We start from the raw sequence: 12,282 nt of genomic DNA, 5'->3' as shown, positions 1-12,282 counted from the left end.
GTTAAGTTCTCATGCTCCACTTTGGTAGCCTAGGTTTGGTTCCTGGGCACGGACCTACACCACTTGTTGGTGGCCATGCTGTGGCAGTGACCCACATACACAATAGAAGAAGACTGGCACAGATGTTAGCTCATGGAGAATCTTCCTGAAGCAAAAGGAGGAAGATTGGGGGGTTGGCCCAGTGGAGTAGTGGTTGGGTCTGTGTGCTCTGCTTCAGTGGCACATGGTTTGTGGGTTCAGATCCCAGGTGCAGATCTATACACCACTCATCAAACCATGCTGCGGCAGCATCCCATATACAAAATGGAGGAAGACTGGTATGAATGTTAGCTCCGGGACAATCTTCCTCAAGCAAAATGAGGAAGATTGGCAAGGGATGTTAGCTCAGGGCCAATCTTCTTCACCAAAAAAAAATTAAAAAAATAAAAGAGGAAGATTGGTAATAAATGTTAGCTCAGGGCGACTCTTCCTCAGGGAAAAAAAAATACACTAGATGGATTAATGTAACATTAGACATGGCAGAAGATTAGTGAATTTGAATACATAGTAATAGAAACTATCCAAAATAAAACAGAGAGAGTAAATTAAAAAAATTAATAACACCATGGCATCAGTGAACTGTGAGACAACTTCAGATGACCTAATATATATGTGTAATTGGAGTCCCCAAAGGAGCGACAAGGATAGAAAAAGATATTTGAAGGAAAAAAATAAGTGAAAAATTTCCGAATTTGATGAAAGATCTAAGATACTCAGTGAACCTGAAGCAAAATAAACGTAAAGAAACTATACAAGCTCTCTGCTCCTCTCCATTCGACAGACAGCTGCATCTTGTGCAGTGCCAGCTGCGTCCCTGAGACATGATGGTGAAAGCTGGAGTAAACAGTTTTGGCCATATTGGGTGCCTGGTCACCAGGGCTACTTTTAACTCTGGCAAAGTGGATATTGTTGTCATCAGTGACCTCTTCATTGAACTCAACTACATGGTCTACATGTTCCAGAATGGTTCCACCCATGGCCAGTTCAATGGCACTGTCAAGGCTGAGAATGTCACAGTCAAGGCAGTTTGTCATCAATGGAAGTCTCATCTCCATCTTCCAGGAGTGAGATCCCACAACATCAAATGGGGTGATGTTGGTGCTGAATATGTTCTAGAGTCCACTGGTCTTCACTACCTTGGAGAAGGCTGGGGCTGACTTGAAGGGTAGAGTCAAAGGGTCATCATCATCTCTGTCTTTTCTGCAGATGCACCCACGTTTGTGATGGGCATGAACCATGAGAAGTATGACAACTCCCTCAAGATTGTCAGCAATGCCTCCTGCACTACCAACTGCTTGGCCCCCCTGGCCAAGGTCATCCATGACAACTTTGGCATTGTGGAGGGACTCATGACCAGAGTCCATGCCATCACTGCCACCCAGAAGATGGTGGATAGCCCCTCTGGGAAGCTGTGGCATGACCAGCTGTGGGGCTGCCCAGAACGTCATCCTTGGTTCTACTGCTGCCGCCTAGGCTGTGGGAAAGATAATCCCTGAGCCGAATGAGAAGCTCACTGGCATGGCCTTCCATGTCCTCACCCTCAATGTGTCAGTCATGAATCTGACTTGCTGTCTGGAGAAAACTGCCAAATATGATGACATTAAGAAGGTGGTAGAGCAGGCATCAAAGGATGCCTTAACAGGCATCTTGGGCTACACTGAGGACTAGTTTGTCTCTGTGATTTTAACAGTGATACCCATTCTTCCACCTTCAACACTGAGGCTTGCACTGCCCTCAAAGACAACTTTGTCAAGTTCATTTCCTGGTATGACAGTGAATTTCACTACAGCAACAGGGTGGTGGACATCATAGTCCACATGGCCTCTAAGGAGTAAGAGTCCCCTGGATCACCAGCCCCAGCAAGAGCATGAGAGAAAGAGAGAGGCCCTCAGCTGCTGGGGAGTCCTTCCCCCAACTCGATCTCTCAACATACTGAAATGTCTTGTCCTTGACTCAGTTTCCATCCCAGACTGCTTGGAGAAGGAGAGGGGCTTAAGGAAACCTGATTGATGTCATATACCATCAATGAAGTACACTGTATCAGCCAAAAAAAAAAAAAAAAGGAAACCACACCAAGGTTTATCATGAATTGCTTTTTAAAAGTGATAAAGAGAAAGATTAAAAATAACCAGAGAAAAAAAGAAACAATAAATACAAAAATAAGGATAGCAGATTTTTTTTGTCAGAAACAATGCAAGTCAGAAGACAGAGGAGCCATGTCTTTAAAATACAGAAAGAAAAAGTAAATAGTAACCTAAAATGTTTTACCCAGGCAAAACTTCTTTTGAAAACGAAAGTGAGACGATATGAGATGAAATTAGAAATCAATGACAGGGGCTGGCCCCATGGCTGAGTGGTTAAGTTCGCACGCTCTGCCTCAGTGGCCCAGGGTTTTGCAGGTTTGGATCCTGGGCGTGGACCCAGCACCACTCATCAAACATGCTGAGGCATTGTCCCACGTAGCAGAGCCAGAAGGACCTACAACTAGAATACACAACTATGCACTCAGGGGCTTTGGGGAGAAGAAGAAGAAAAAAAGAAGATTAGCAACAGATGTTAGCTCAGGGCCAATCTTTAAAAGAAAAAATGGCAAAAGGAAAATTTGAAAATTCACAGATGTGTGGAAATTAAGCAATAACTCCAAAATGACCCATGGTCTGAAGAAAAGAAATCACAAGGGAAGTAGAAAATACTTTGAAATAAATATTGTAGCTGAAAGACTCAAATCGCTAGGATCAAAAATCAGAGAACATTACTACTGACCTTACAGAAATAAAAAAAGGAACAATATGAACAATTGTGTGCTAGTAAATTAGATAACTTAGATGAAATGGACAAATTTCTAGAAAGAAACAAACTCTAAAAACTGACTCAAGAAGAAATAGATAATCTGTATAGATCTATAAGAAGTAAAGAGGTTGAAGTATTAATTAAAAAATTACTCACAGGCTCAGATGGCTTTACCGATTAATTTTTTCAAATATTTAAAGAAGAATTAATACCAGTTCTTCACAAACTCTTCAAGAAATTGAAGAGGAAGAAATACTTCTCAACTCATTCTATCAGGTCAGAATTACCCTGATACCTAAACCAGACAAAGACATTACAAGAAAACTGCAGACCAACACTCTTATGAATACAGACACAAAAATCCTCAACAAAATACTAGTCGACCAACTCCAGCAGCATGTAAAAAGAATTGCACATGACCAAGTGGGATTGATCCCAGGAATGCAAGGTTGGTTTAACATCCCAAAATTAATTAATGTAATATATCTTATCAATAGAATAAAAAACCAAAAAGCACATGATCATCTTCATAGATGCAAAAAACAAAAGCATTTGACAAAATCCAAAACTCATTCTTAATTTAAAAAAAAAAAACAAATTGGGAGTAGAAGGGAACTTTCTCAACCTGATAAACGGCATTTACAAAAAACCCACAGCTAACATCATACTTAATAATAAAAGACTTGACGCTTTTCTCCTAAGATCAGGAACGAGACAAAAATATCTGCTTTCATTACTTCTATTCAACATTGTATTAGAGGTTCTAGTCAGGGCAACTAGGCAAAAAATGGAACTGAAAGGCATCAAGATTGTAAAGGAAGAACTAAAACTCTATTTGTGAGTGACGTGATCTTGTATATAGAAAGTCCAGCGAGTCCATAAAAAAATACCTTTAGAACCAATAAACAAGTTCAGCAAGGTTGCAGGATAGAAGATCAATATACACGAATCAACAATCTGAAAATAAAATTAATAAAGCAATTCTAGGGGCCAGCCCAGTGGCAGAGCAGTTAAGTTCACACACTCTGCTTTGGTGGCTCAGGGTTCGACAGTTCACATCCTGGGTGCCGACCTACACACCGCTTATTAAGCCATGCTGTGGCAGGCCTCCCACATATAAAGTAGAGGAAGATGGGCATGGATGTTAGCTCAGGGCCAATCTTCCTCAGCAAAAAGAGGAGGATTGGTGGCAGATGTTAGCTCAGGACTATTCTTCCTCAAAAAAAAGAAAAAAAAACAATTCTATGTACAATAGCATCAAAAAGAATAAAATATTTAGGAATAGATTTAAGAAGAGAAGTGAAAAACATACTCGGAAAATGTTTTCGAATGAAATTAAAGAAGATCTAAATAAATGGAAAAATATCTCATTCATGGATCAGGAGACTTAAAATTGTTAGGCTAGCAATACTCCTCATTTAATCTACAGATTCATGCAATCCCTATCAGAATCTCAGCTAGCATCTTTGCAGAAAGTGACAAGCTGTTGCTAACATTTATATGAAATTTCAAGGGACTAGAGTAGCCAAAACAATCTTGAAAAGGAAGAAGTTGGGGGATCCACACTTCCTGACTTCAAAATTTACTCCAAAGCAACCAAGAGTAATTAAGACAGTGTGGCACTGGCATAAGGATAAACATATAGATTAGTGGAATAGAATTGAGAGTCCAGAAATAAACTCATGTGTCAACGGTCAATTGATTTTCAACAAGAGCACAAAGACCATTCAATTGTGAAAGAACAGTCTTTTCAACAAATAGTGTTGGGACAACTGGATGTTCACAAGAAAACAAAATGAAGTTGGAACCCTTACCTCACATCATATACAAAAAGTAACTCAAAATAGATCAAATACCGAATTATAAGAAGTAAAATTATAGAGCTCTCAGAAGAAAACATAGGAATACATCTTGGATTAGGAAATGGTTCTTAGATTTGACACCAAAAGCAAAATAAAAAATAGATAAAATGGACTTTATCAAAATTTAAAACTTTTGTACTTCAAAGGATACTCTCAAAAAAGGGAAAAGGCAGCCCACAGAATGAAAGAAAGAGTTTGCAAATTAAATATCTGAGAAGGGATTTGTATTAGAATATATAAAGAACTCTTACGATGCAATATTACAAAGGGGCCGGCCCTTTGGCCAAGTGGTTAAGTTTGCATGTTCTGCTTCAGTGGCCCACGGTTCGCCGGTTTGGATCTCAGGTGCAGACATATGCACCGTTCATCAAGCCACGCTGTGGCAGGTGTCCCACATATAAAGTAGAGGAAGATGGGCACGGATGTTAGCTCAGGGCCAGTCTTCCTCAGCAAAAAGAGGAGGATTGGCGGCAGATGTTAGCTCAAGGCTAATCTTCCTTTAAAAAAACCCAAAAAACAATGCAATAATAAAAAGACAAATAAAACAATTAAATATTAGACAAAGAATCTGAACAGACATTTCTTCAAAGAAGATGTACAAATGGCCAAGAAGCACATGAAAAGATGCTTGATGTCTTTCATAAAAACTTTATGTCAACAAATTTGACAACTTAGATGAAATAGACAAATTCCTTAATAAAAGACAGAAGTGTGAAAGCTAACTCAAGAAGAAACAAATAACCTAAACAGCCCTATATCTATTAAAGAAAGTGAATTCAGGGGCTGGCCCGATGGCGCAGTGGTTAAGTACGCATGTTCCTCTTCTGTGGCCCGGGTTTGCTGGTTCGGATCCCGGGTACGGACATGGCACTGCTTGGCAAGCCATGCTGTGGTAGGTGTCCCACATATAAAGTAGAGGAAATGGGCACGGATGTTAGCTCAGGGCCAGTCTTCCTCAGCAAAAAGAAGAGGATTGGTAGCAGATGTTAGCTCAGGGCTAATCTTGCTCAAAAAAAAAAAAAGAAAGTGAATTCATTGTAAGAAGGATAATCTTTTCAAGAAATGATGCGGGAATGACATATTCATGCATGTGCACAAAAGAAATTTGATTGATACCTCATATATATATCAAAATCAACTCAACACAGATGACAGACCTAAAGGTAAAACTTAAAACTATAGACATTTATTATGACAAATAAAAATGGCAAGTAATAGGATATATTGGAATATATGAGGAAGCCATTTGGTGTAAACCTAATTCGGCCTGATCTAGGCCATTGAGCATGCATTGTATATCTGCTTTAGAGATTCCCTATGGCAAGAGCAAAAGGCCCTTGAGATAAAGGTGCAACTTCCCTCCCCCTCCCAACGTTGGCGTCTCCTTAAGGATTAAGCATCTTTCCTTAGGCTAGAAGCTGATTGCTGCACGCACCTGTGACCACCCAGCTGGAGACAATAGACTTGCCTCCTGCTACGCCCACCAAGATAGCAGACCCACTACCTGCTGTGTCCATCAAGTGCTGTGCAGACAGGGCAATCTTGTGACTATTGTGGGAGGGACATTTCAATCATATGTGAAACACCCTCTTTGAGGGTATATAACCACCCTTATACCCCCACTTCTTTGGAGTGCTCTGTTCCTTTGTGGAAAGACTCTCCCGGGTTATAATCCTAAGATTTAAGCTCAGAATAAACTCACCCAAATTTTCATTTATAGATTGGTTATGGATTATTTTCGTCAACAATTAGAATTTCTAAAATTACTAAACCAAAGTTTGGTGAGGATATGAAGCAAGTAGAATTTTCACACACTGCTGATGGGAATGTAAGACAATATATCCACTTTGGAAGATAGTTTGGCAGTTTTTTAAAAAGTTAATCATAGTGTACACCTACATTATGACCCAGCCATTGCACTCCCAGGTATTTTCCCAAAAGAAATAACAGCATATATCCATATAAGACTCACCCCTGAATGTCCACAGTGGCTTTATTTGTAATAGCCAGGGCCTGGAAACAACCCAAATGTCCATCAGTGAGAAAATGGTAAACAAATTGTTTATATCCATGTAATTGGTTACTACTCAGCAACAAAAATGGATCTATGAAGATATACGACAATGCAGATGAATCTCAAAATAATTATGCTGACTGAAAGACAAGAAAGAGTACATATTATATGATTCCATTTATATAAAACTCTAGAAATGCAAACTAATCTATAGGGACTGAAAGCAATTGAGTGGTTGCCTGGGGTGAGTGAGGGATTAAGAAGGGGCAGGAGGAAACTTTTGTGGGTGATGGATATGTTGATTACCTTGAATGTGACGATGGTTTCACAAATGCATACCTACGTCAAAGCTTATCAAATTGCACACTTCACATATGTACAGTTTATTGTATGCCAATCACACCTCGATTAATCTGTTTAAAACATGATTATTTGGAGGTATATGTGATATATCTCTGCTGCTAACTTGCTGTGTGACTCCAGGCATGCTGGTAAGCATTTCTGAGACTTAGTTTGTTTTTCTGTAAAGGTCAGGAAGTAACAGAACCCACAAATGATAGTTTAAGCCAAAAAATGAATTTATTGGAAGGAAGCCTCCGAAAATGATGGAGCCCTGCAGGGTCCCAGGAAGCCTTCTCTGTCTATCCCTGTCTTTGCTTCTCTGATGACTGGCTTTCCCTATTTCCCTATCTACAAGGTAGAAGAGGAAAGTGACCAGCTTCCAGAGTTTTGCATTTTACAGGTTTAATTACTCAGAGAGATGCTCAATTGACTCCCTGTCAATCCCAGGCCCAAATGTGAATTCTCAGGGAAAAAGCTTATTGGCCACTTGGGTTAAGGACTCCACCGTGCATCAAGGTTCTGTGGTCAGGGAGCAGCCACAGAGGATGAGCGTGGCTGGTTCCTACAGAGAGAGGACAGGACAAATGCTAGGCAAGTGCTTGGTGGACAGACAACAGGGGTGTCAGGAGATACTGCCAAGATCCTGGCTGGAATTCAGGATACCCATCCTGTTCTGTGCGCAGAATCATGTCTCTCAATGAGGACAGCAGGTGTGTATATAAGGTTCAGGTGAGCAGCAGTGGGAGATCAGTGGGGGAAGAAATCACTTCCAATTGTGCAATCTGGGAAGGCTTCAAGGAAGAGGGGTCATTGGTATCAGGCCTGTGAGAAAAGTTATGCCCTGAATTTGCGTAGCCTTTAAAGTTTCCTAAGTGCTTTCATAGCCTCTCTTTAGAGTCCAGACTCATCCTCTCAACCTCTCCTCCGGAGTGAGCATTATCATATACCCCTTGGCACAGATGGGGAAACTGCCGACTGGAGACATTGAGTGGCTTGCCCAAATCCCCACAGCTTGGCAGGGCAAGATGTGACCTCCACTGTTTTGACTCCAGACCCCTGACTTGTTCCCCATGCAAGGGTGCCTCCAAATGGGGAGGGGCAGGTTGGTGGGTGAGTGTTGGGAAAGGATTGAAAAGGGAGAGAAGCTCAGGCAGCATCTTGCAGCTCCTCTGCAGTGTCTTCCAGAAGATGCACCACCCCCTGCCCTGGCTCTAGACATCCAGAGACCACGTTGGAGCCGTGCCGCAGACTCTCAGACCAGAGTTTCCACTCCAGAACTCTCGCCTGACCTCTGGTCCTGTACCTCCAGCAGCTTGTGGAATCTCAGACTCAAATACCAACTCATCACAGGGTGCAGAATGTCGAAGAAACTCAGGGCCCACCCCAACCACCTGACGATGACACTCACAATCAAAACCACATACATGGCTTCTACCACACACGCGCGCAGCCCTTGAGCTGAGGGTGTTACACACAGTACTGCATTCCATCTTCACAGACACTGTGAGGTAGGTACTATTACCACCCCCATTTTACAATCTGGGGAAGCTGAGGCTCAGACAGTTTATTTATTGTCCCAGGTTACATAGCTGATACGTAGTGGATCCCAGTCTGTCTGATGACAAATGAACTACAATCATCCTGCAAAATAGTTTCCTCTTCTCAACCTGCCCGTTTCTACCAGAGGCACCACCAAGGCCCCGGGCCTGAGACCCTGCCATTTCTCCCGGCTTCGGTGTCTCAGGACAACGAGCAACTCCAAAAGAGCTGGCGGCTCGGGAAGGGTGGCAGGCAGGCAGTCGGCACTGAGGAGGTGGGAGGAAAAGGGGGACTTGACTGCTTCGTCTGCCAACCATGGATTTAATGCTGCTACTAACTTTTAATCCTGACTTAAATTTAAATTAATTTTAATTTAAGTTAAATTTAATTGCCAGGTCGCATGCCCTGGAGGTTAAGAGCAAGGAGTCCGAGGTCAGTGACGCTTGGGTTCCAGTCCAGCCCTGGCTTCCCTTCTTTCCTGCTCTGTGATCTTGGGACAGCTTCTAAATCTCTCTGAACCGCAGCTTCCTCATCTGTAAAAGAGATAACAACCCCAACCTCTTGCGTTAAAATACAAGGGGCAATGGGTTCCACTAGAGATGGACAAGGCTCAGGTTGCTTTATGCACTTACTCCATCCAGCCCTCTAACTGAAGCTGGTTTACTTCAAAACATTTAAAACATATACTCAGCTTTGTCAGATGGTTAAATCTCTTGGACGCCTGCTTAAGTTTATTTGTCTGGAATGTTCTTCCAGGAAGTCCACGTGTGAGCCTCCGTGAGCCCCCAGGCCCACAGCAGCCTGATGGCAGGCTGAACTGATCTAAACTGGTCTCGTCTCCCCCACCCCCTTCTTTCTGAGCCTTTCACATGCTGATGAGCATCCAGCGCCTCCCAGAGTGCTGTTGGGGGTGGAGGGGGAGCAATGGAGGCTCCCAAACTTGCTTCCTGCAGTTCCTACCAATATCTCCCCTCTGGGAAGGCGGCCACTGCCTGCCATTCACCTTGGGCAGTCTTCCCTAATCTCTCCCCAGCTCCAGGCTCCCATTTCCAACCACCTGACAGATTTCCTACCAAATCCTGCTTTCTTCTCTGTCCTGCCCCTGAAGCCCTTGCCCAGGCCCCAGGCATCACTGTCTCTCCCTACTCCCCTCCTACAAACCTTGCCCCTCTCTCCACCGCTAAGGCCCTGCAGTTGTCAGCTCCTGATGACCCTTGGCCTAGCTCCCATCAGGGCCTGTACCACCAATTCTCCCCTTGCCTTGCTCCTGAGAGCTCCTCTCCATTCACCTGACACTCCAGCCAAACCAGGCCCTGCACACCCTGAGTTTCCCCAAACCCGTATCTGTCCCTCTGCCTGGAATGCCCCCAACTACCCATCTTCAGGGTCTGGCTCCAGGGCTGTGGACTCCTAGGCCCCTTCCCAGCTGTCCTGGCTGAAGGCTGCAAGTGGCCTCTCATTCCCCTTGCGCATAGTTCTTTGTGCCTGTCGCTGCTTCCTCACTGACACAGTAGGTGCCCATGAACACCTGTAGTTGGAAAGAAGGATCCAACTCCTGCCTTTCACAGTGGAGGCACATAGTTGAAGAGATGTGCTTGACCTACCACTGCCGTCAGGAGACAGGACTGAAGGGGGCTCCTGCAGGGTTCCCCCTCAAGCTAGGCTTTTTCTGCCATTCACTTTGGGAAGGAAGTCCTCCAGGGGCCAAGTAGGCCACGTGTCCCTGGAATGACAACTATCTAGAGCTCATTCTACAGACTCTGGCAGAGCGGTCAGATGGAGACCTCTTGTCAGCCCCTCAACCACTGTCCCAGACTGCACCATCCATTCGGAAATCCCTGGTTCCTACTCTATCTCTCTGAGCCTTCCCCCTGGCATTCCACGATTCGTAGAACCACCACCTGGTCACTGTCTGACATAGAAGGGGCCTTAGCAATTATCCATCCAGGGGGCCCACAAAGGCCTCAGAAGGTCCTTAACCCCTTCAGCTGTGTGCACAACTCTGTATATGTGTGTAAATTTCTGGAGTGAGCATCCAGAGACACCACCTGAGTCTCAATGGCGGTCCAAGACCCAAATGAGATACAGAACGATTTACCTGTCGAGCCCCTCATTATAAAGGTATTAATACATGTAAGGCTCTTAGAACTGGACCTGGAACTCTTTAAAGATTGGCACCTGAGCTAACATCTGTTGCCAATCTTTTTTTCCCCCTTCTTCTTTTCCCCAAAGCCCCCCAGTACATGGTTATATAAACTAGTTGTGGGTCCTTCTAGTTGTGCTGTGTGGGATGCCACCTCAGCGTGGCTTGATGAGCAGTGCCATGTCAGTGCCCAGGATCCCAACCAGCGAAATCCCGCGCCGCTGAAGCGGAGTGCGTGAACTTAACCACTCCGCCAGGGGAGGGCCCTTGGAACATTTTAAATGCTCTCTAACGCACAGTTGGCCCACAGCCTGGTTTTGTAAATAAAGTTTTATTGGAACACAGCCACGCAAATGTTCTTATACCATCTATGGCTGCTTTCCCGCTACAGCTACAAGGGCAGAGTTGAGTCGTTGCAACACAGATGTAAATGTATGGCTCACGAAGTCCTCTGAGGGTTGGCTGCCATTATGATGATTACACAGACGAACAACAGCGGGTCCCAGGCCATCCAGCCGGTAATGTGGGGCTTGAATCTGTGTCTCTGTTCAAGGATTCTGTAACACCTGTCTGCCTCTCTTCTTCACTCACCTTTAACACACAGTGATCATTCATTCATTCATTCAGTAAGAGTTCAGGGAGCCCCTGCTGTGTCCTCTAGACTGAGCTATTGAGGGCAGAGGAGAAATTGACTTTATGGCTTTGCAGAATGACCTCACTCTGCCTCCAGGGCCCTAAGTGATCAGCCCTGTGCACTTTTGCCACTTCATTTGCTTCAGTCACATTGGCCTTCCTCTTGTCTGTCAAATACAAATTTCCTTCCTACCTCAGGACCTTTGCATTTGCTGGTTTAGCTGGCTCCTTCCTGTCATTCAGGTTCTAGCTCAGATATCACTGCCCAATTAAGACTCCTGGGCCCAAGTCACTCTTTATAAGGCTTGCATGGCACTGACCATCATGTGAAGTATTTTGTTTACTTGTTCTTGGTTGGTCTCACTGAACAAACTATAATGTTTCTGTTTCATTTACTGCTGGAGCCCAGAGCCTAGAACAGTGCCTGACACAGTGGGCATTCATAATACTCAATGACTGTTTATTGAATGAATGAAATGACTCCTGGACAGGGTGTCAGGTGATGTGGCTTCTCTTCCTGGCTCTGTAAACCTGTTCACTGGGCCTCAGTTGCCTCCTATGTAAGGTGGGAGGTGAGGGTTAGATTAGAAGCCCCTAACCTTTTGGTGTGAACATTCTATGATTCGAAAGCATTTGCCAGGTGCCTGCCATTGGGAGGTTTGGTGCTAACAGGTTATATTTGATTGTGAGCCTCAGTCCCAGCCCAGGCCCTGGGCTCAGTTGAGAAAGTCTCTACTGAGGGATGAGGGAAGGAAGATGTGGGGGCTCGAGGAGGGAGGCAGGTGGGGGAGTGAGTAGGAGGAGGGGAGAATCAGAATCAGGCAGGCAGGGAAGGCTCTAAAAGCTGCCAGCAAGGGCCCAGGAAGGAAGTGCCCAGAAAAGGGAGGCAGAGGAAGAAAGAGGAGCAACCCCGCCTCGGA

General features: G+C 44.3%; 1 pseudogene; it reads left to right on the top strand.

Moving 5' to 3' along the window:
• Positions 1 to 863: 863 nt before the first annotated feature.
• On the top strand, positions 864 to 1,874 carry LOC124236263 (glyceraldehyde-3-phosphate dehydrogenase-like; annotated as a pseudogene).
• Positions 1,875 to 12,282: the final 10,408 nt, after the last annotated feature.

This window comes from Equus quagga, chromosome 2 (assembly GCF_021613505.1).
Source record: "Equus quagga isolate Etosha38 chromosome 2, UCLA_HA_Equagga_1.0, whole genome shotgun sequence".
Taxonomy (NCBI): Eukaryota; Metazoa; Chordata; class Mammalia; order Perissodactyla; family Equidae; genus Equus; species Equus quagga.
This window is presented reverse-complemented; position numbering and strand designations above follow the sequence as displayed.